Raw genomic sequence first — 7,694 nt, 5'->3', positions numbered from 1 at the left:
ACATGTCTAAACTAGAGATGAACTCTTTGCAATCCACATAGCTCCTGGATGTGATTTGAGCCAACGTAGTTAGTATTTACATGGTTTTAAAAAATACTTTTTTTTGGATTTGGATTTCTTAATTTTAAACTGCTGCATCAATCTTAAAAAACAGTCTATAGTAGTAAAAAGAGAATTAGCTGTTTAAAAGAAGACAACAGGACAAATGTGTGTGTGTGTGGTCAGTTTTATTATTAATCATTTTTTCCAGCTGTTTTATAGAAAAATGGTTAAATGATTCCATGATTCTACTATTCCATTATCTACATTGCAAAAGTTAAGATGGGATGACCAGACAGTTTCTAAAACTGTTTTGTATGCAGTTCTTGAAACTGCTGGATTTGAAATTCTTGCTAAATACTTCATGTAGTATATTTTGGGCTATTTTTGAGTCTGTATTATACTTCCAACTTCAGTATGTCATCTGCCATTAGGAACTGTTTATTCAAGTTATTTTTGTGTCATATTTAAGAAATTTTTCTATCACAATTAGGAAAGATGATTTAGTTTATGTGACAGTATATACTGCCACAGCTTTGCCAATTATTTTTTGTTCTAAAAAGAACCCTATATCTTTTCATTAATGAAACCAGCAAGCCTAAAACTTGATTCATCCTTTTAACTTTTTAATTACTATTGCATGACTCTTTGAAAGCGTACAATATCTTTTTACCAGTGTAGCAGGGAGCTTCAGTAATTGATAATGGAGGCAGTAGAGTGGGCTGTATTGCTAACAGAGCCACTGAGCATTCAAGCCTGCAGAAGAGCAGCTATCTGTGCTAAAACAACGTGCTTCTAGCATGACTGAAGGTCACCCTGTTGAGCCAATGTGTTTGGGAGGGGTCTTTGCAGTGGAGGAAAGGAGGCTTGCTTGTTTGTGATCATGGCCTATAATTTTCTTCTGTTTCAGCTTACTGAAATGGCAGCTTTTTCTTTGTAAGGTCAGTTTATTTATTTTTAATACAAATAAATGACTTTGAAATTGCCATTAGTTTATCTCCACTTTCTTTGAAATAATTTTATTTTGGCATCAATGGCATTGTACTTCACATTAAATCCTCATTTTGGAAGTGGGAGTTGCATCTCTGTTGAAGACAGAATAAAGGAATGTAACAGGTGTTTAGAGAGCTTACTGCAGAAGTAAAAGATAATGGAAATTTTCACTCTTCTCATGACCCTTAGATTTTTTTTCTCACAATCGGATTCTATAAAAATTAATAAGGTATGCATTAGAACAATTCATTTACATTTAACAACAATCTTTCACTTTTATAGCTTGAAATGGTCATGTTTCAAAGTGTGCCCTTTTTGGAACAGTAATTAATTTGTTGCCACGTAGAATCTTGTAGAAAAATTCACAAAACTTTAATTTATATGCAGGGAGAAAGGTGCTTTTTGAAAGAATTATTTTCCCTTAAAATTGGGCCCCCTTTTTTGTTGTTCTAGCTATCTCACAGTAAAAAGCTATGATCGTATTCTTCCTGGTTGTTGACTTAGAAATAATAGTCTAGAAACGTGACTAGCTATATTCTAGGAAAACAAACAGTACATATTTCAGATGAAATATAAGTTTGTCTAAGACTATCCCATTTGTAATTAATTGAACTGTACTGAAGAATTTGTGACTAGCAAGGAAGAGAGGAGGAAAATATTGCAGTTGAAAGTTGGGGGAAAAAAAGGTGATTTTGTTTACATACAGCCTTTTTAAAAATTAAAAGGCTGTTTATAGGATTCATTGATTCCAGAAGTAATGCTGAATAGATACCTGCCATAGTTCTGACAAATGGACATGTTCTGAAGACGTATTTTAGAGTAACAGACTTACCCTGCTGTTTGCAACTGTATGTGACTCACAAAGACTTTAGAAACGTAGATTTGTTGACTTTCAGATTTTTGCTATACCTCTTTGCTGTAAGTACAGCATTTTTTATACTTGAATTGCAAAATAGTTAACATATGTTACTATCAGAAATTTAAAAATCATAGAACAGCTTAAGTAATTTCAGGAAAGGCATCTGCTGCTGTAATCTGAAGTTGTGTAATATGCCTTGTTTAGTCAGGGAAATTGATCATGGTAGATACAGATGAATAATTTGTTTCATTAACCTGTCACTGAGTCCTACGCTTTGTAGAGGTCCCTTACTGGACTGGTTACTTGGCCCTATAAATTTTACCTGTTTTTGAAGAAATATCCAAAATCAAATCATGCTTTCCAAGCAACTGGTTTCTAATTCCTACTCGGTAATTAAAGGAAAGAATAAACTTGAACTAGCTGTAAGGTGCTCTACTGCTCTTACATTACCTATCACCAATTAATAATCCCAAACAAATGCAAAAATATTGTCATGAAATAGGAGAGGTGGAAAGTCTTACGGTTTAAGAAAAAGCAGTCTTAACATGTTAGGAGATCATTAATGTGTTTGGAATGATGGGATGAGTAAGGGAACAGAGGAGGCCCTGGGCTGGTAGCCGTCCTTTACAGAATCACAGAATGATAGGGGTTGGAAGGGAAGTCTGGAGATCATCTAGTCCAACCCCCCTGCCAGAGCAGGTTCACCTAGAGCAGATTGCACAGGAATGTGTCCAGGAGAGTTTTGAAAATCTCCGGAGAAGGAGACTCCACAACCTCTCTGGGCAGCCTGTTCCAGTGCTCTGCCACCCTCAAAGTAAAGAAGTTCCTCCTCATGTTTAGGTGGAACTTCCTATGACCAAGTTTGTGCCCATTACCTCGTCCTGTCACTGAGCACCACTGAAAAAAGACTGGCCCCATCCTCCTGGCACCCACCCCTTAAGTATTTAGAAGCACTAAGAAGATCCCTTCTCAGTCTTCTCTTCTCCCAACTAAAAAGACCCAAGTCCCTCGGCCTTTCCTCATAAGAAGGATGTTCCAGTCCCCTCATCATCTTCGTAGCCCTTTGCTGTACCCTCTCCAGCAGTTCCCTGTCCTTGAACTGGGGAGCCCAGAACTGGACACAGCACTCCAGATGCAGCCTCACCAGGGCAAAGTAGAGGGGGAGGATAACTTCCCTCGCCCTGCTAGCCACACTCTTCTTGATGCACCCCAGGATGCCGTGGGCCTTCTTGGCCCCAAGGGCACATTGCTGGCTCATGGTCATCCTGTTGTCCCCCAGGACTCCCAGGTCCCTTTCCACAGAGCTGCTCTCCAGCAGGTCAGCCCCTAACCTGTACTGATGCATGGGGTTATTCTGCCCCAGCTGCAGTACTCTACACTTGCCTTTGTTGAATTTCATAAGGTTCCTCTCTGCCCAACTCTCCAGCCTGTCCAGGTCACGCCGAATGGCAGCGCAGCCTTCCGCTGTGTCTGCCACTCCTCCCAGTTTTGTGTCCTTGTGTTCAACAATTCCACTTACCTGCATTTCCCACAGGTCTGAAGAAGGAATACTCACCATGTCATTGGTACAGTCCTTCTGACACTCAGCCCTATGGTGCTGCTTTTTGTGAGTGTAGCTTTGTTCTGGAAGAAGTGCTTGTCAGTGAAAGGTTAGGCAGCCTTGCTTACTTGTTCTGCCTGCCTCTTCACCTTTGCCTGTGAGGCCTCACAATGAACTGGCGCAAGCAGCTTGCTTAGGTTAAATAACTGTCTCATCTCAGGCAGTTGTGCTGTGAAAACTGAAGCAGTTGTGATGGCGTAAGGGCAGTGGAAGCTGACATCCCTGCTGAAAGAAGTGCTTGTCAAGTGTGCATAAACTGCAGGCAAGGAAGTGTGTCAAAGTGGCTTTGTAGGCAGGATTTGGGTGTTCTGTTTCTGAGCTGGACTGGAACAGTGAATAACTAAGAAGTAGCCAACTGAAAACTTGTATACAGAGAGAGACTAGGAGCATGGTAGGACTCTCTAGCCTCTGTAGAAACATTCAGTAAGAATTTTGTTACACACTACCTCGGCCACACTAACTTGTTGTGTGGACTTTTTCAGCACTCAAGGCCTTGCCAACCCTCCTACCAGACCAGTCTGTAGCAGATCTTTCTCACAACATTAAATGCTTCATGTTACAAAGTATTTCAAAAATACCTCTTTCAGCTCTATCTGGGAAAGAAGGAGATGGAATAAATGGGCCTCACGAACTTGAATTCTGCCATTTCTTTGTGGATTCTGTATGAATAGGGGTGGGGAGGCACTGATGAGGTAAATGTCATCTCCTTTACTAATTCAGAATATCCCCAACATATGCACATTGTACTTCAACTTGCAGGAGAACTGTCATGGTGTCAATTTATCTTTGGATTCTTTTAGAACATTTTTGCATTGGGTTTGTTTTTGCCTTCAATCAATGACTGAGAAGGCTTATCAGTTACACTGCTGGATAAATGATGAGATGCTGAAAAGCATCTTTTTAGTGTTATCGTACTTCAGAAATAGTTTGGTCATCCACCTGCAAAAACAGTGGGGTTCCTAGCAGTTCTCTTATACCACATCCTTCCAGGTGGCATGTTACAGTAAATAAATATGCTGTAATTGTATGAGTAGGTATGTAACTTAGTATTAGTATCAAAAGTTAGAAATTGAATAATGTTTAAGTGGAGCACTCGAATAATAACAAAAAGTATAATCAAAATCTTGTGGTTGTAAGAAACTAAGTTGTATAATAAGGGTTCTAGATTTAGCATGACTGTGGCAGGCCAATCATTCTATGATGTCTTGATTTAATGTTTTATTGGTGTTTTTTTAAACATAAACACAGTTAAAAGTACTTTCATTTAAAAATCCTCCTTGTATCAAATTGAAGCTATGAAGACAGTTACACATTTGTAATGATGATGGTTCCCTGTATTGTAAGAGCCTCAAGCCCTGCTAGTCTTTTATTACACCAAATAAAGTAGTTGACTACGTGATGATCTTGGGGCTTAAAAGAGCTTTCATTGTGTTTTGGCTGCTGTATTACCAGGTTAATGGTTGTCAGCGGAAAGGCAGAATCTAGGGAGTTGTCTTAGGAGGTGGTGATTGAATGATGTATCAGTGTAGGTCCAGGCACATGTCATGACTGAAGTTTGTAATTTTGTGGCATTATTTTTCCCCCGTTGAAGCTGGTTTAGTCCCCCATCCCAGAGCAGTTCATTTTGCTGCAGTGGGCTACAGCTTCATTTGTATGGATACAGGGCAGTTCTATGGAGAGTTGTAATACAGATCGCTGCAGCTGTCTGAATTGTGTTTCTCCGTATGTGTGTCTTTTTAAGCTGGAATTGCTTAATTGGTTTACAGCACAATACCACAAGCAATATTAAACTGGATGAAACTAGTGTTGGAGTAGCCTAAAAAGGATGAATGCTTCTTGAAAAGTTTACATACATTTTCTTTTGGAATATGCTAGAACTTGTTCTGAGAAAGCTGAATTATCTTTCAGATTATGGCTGATTTATAGACTTTCCGTATTATCTGTGATAGTAAGTTCTGGACTTTGCAATTTGTTTTTAAGATCTATCTGCTCGTCATGGTGTTCTATTGTAAATCCTCACAGTTAGTTAATATTTTCTGTGGTATCCTCTAAGAATTTGGCCCGGAAATCAGTATCAAATTTATCAGTTGCGTTTCCATGGGCCAAACCTACAAAGTACCTAATGCTGTAAGTTATTGATGCAGGCAGTAAAATTTAAGTTGAAAACAAATAATTTTTGTTGTAAATTATAAATTCCATGAAATATGTATGTCTAACAGCTCATAATTTACAGATTTTTCTCATTTGTCTGCTGATACCTAGACAACTTACACCAATTTGTATAAATCTTGCCATTAGACATTTTCCTAACTTCTGCAAAAACTGTAAGTACATAGCTTGTCAAAACAGCAGACTCTGGTTTCTGCACTAAGATGCTTATTTGAATCCCAAGTTTAAGACAAGTTTTAAAAATGGACAAGTTTTAAATGATAAAAAATAAGACAAGTTTTAAAAATGGAAATAAGACAAGTTTTAAAAATGGAAGAGGTTGCAAAATTATTTTTTTTCTTAAAAAGTCTGTTGTGTTTTTTTATATCGGTATATAAAATTAAATATGAAATTATGACAATACATGCTAAGTCCTTGAAATTATCTGTCAAAATAATAATAGACATATTTGGAGCCAGGGTTTATAATGAAACCACAAAATAGCTACAAGTTGCTCAAAAAAGGCACCAGCTGCCGCAGTCGGACATGCTAAAACACCAAGTTTTTTCATAGCCTTCTTGAAAAATGCAGAGATTTCTTCTGTTGAATAAATGCTAAGTTAAAAAACAAGCTAAAAACCTCCACAAGGGGAGTTACAGCAGTAGTGGGGTTTTTTTCTGCCTTCCTGTAAAGAAAAGGAAGGGTTGGCTTAATAAAAGACCATTCTTAATACTTTCTACTAGTTACTAGCTGCACATATTGCTGCTTTTGTTTAATTACCAGGATATGCATTTTGCAATCAAAATCTGCTCTTTAGACACTAAATACATGGATGCTGACATACTCAAGGTACTTCTAATAACTAAAAATAAATACTAATTTTTGGTGTTAATTACATTCCAGTATCCATCCAAATAGAATGTGATATGTATTAGACACCTATTAACTATTTCATTGACAAACATTAACGAGATTAATTTAAAATGTGACCATCCAAAGAAACATAACTTGGGGTGTATGATATATGGTGTAGTCTTTTGCTCAGCTGAATAGGCTGCTCTTTACATTAGCCTATATTTTTATTGCAAATGGATTTAATTGGTGGCAACTGAAAAAAATTAGAATTGGAATTTCTTTAAAATATGTTTTTAATTTTTTTTTTATTTCTTTAAATGTAAAAATTATTTTGTGGAGTGTTTGCCACAATTAGATGTTGCACTTAAACATACTGTTAAGATGCACTTTCATGGTTAACAATAATAAGTCTGAACTGCTGCCAGAGAGGAATGAACACAGTTGTGTTTTTCTCCATCCCACACTAACACCTGTGCTCCTTCATGAGCAGCTAAATTTGGCTGAAAAGGTTTTTCAGCATCCTAACGTGGTCACAGCCCGCTTGTTGTGAATGACTCCCAACACTGGGGCAGCAGCAGGAACACATGGTTAATTGTGGGGATGAAAAGAACCAAACTGATCCTTTAAGTACAGGCAGCGTATAAACCAGTCCTCTATGAGCAGTACTTCTGCAACCAATACTAGCCAGCACGATGGCTTGCTGCTGCCGAAAGGATGCTTTCATAGTTCCGTCTCCTCTTCAAGTATCCCTACCCCTTTCTTCACACTGGATCCTGGCACTTTTCAATCCCTCTTTCAGCTGATAAACTAAGTAACCTAACTCAGCATAGAGTGCTGGCAGGTTGGATGACTGAGTCATCTCATGTGAAATCTCTTGGGCACCAGAGCTGGTGCAAGATAAACAGCTCATGACTGTGAGCAGGTGGGAATACTGGGGCAAGGGCAATGGGAACCTCTCCTTCCACCAAAGTGGTGAGGAGCTCTTTGGATCAGCTTATTCCATCTTGTAGATGGTCTTAGTCTCAACTTTTTCATGAAAATGCTTTTATGGAAGAGTGTGGTGAAAGTTTCAGGAACCTTAACTGCCTTCCAGAGGTGTTATGGTATCTTGTTTCTTGTTGGCATTTTGAAGCTGTTGCTCAGCTGGTATACTACAGCAGTCTTACAGAGTAAAAAGACTTAATGGGCAGGTGGGTGCTG

This window comes from Gavia stellata, chromosome Z (assembly GCF_030936135.1).
Source record: "Gavia stellata isolate bGavSte3 chromosome Z, bGavSte3.hap2, whole genome shotgun sequence".
In the NCBI taxonomy this organism is placed as follows: Eukaryota; Metazoa; Chordata; class Aves; order Gaviiformes; family Gaviidae; genus Gavia; species Gavia stellata.
This window is presented reverse-complemented; position numbering follows the sequence as displayed.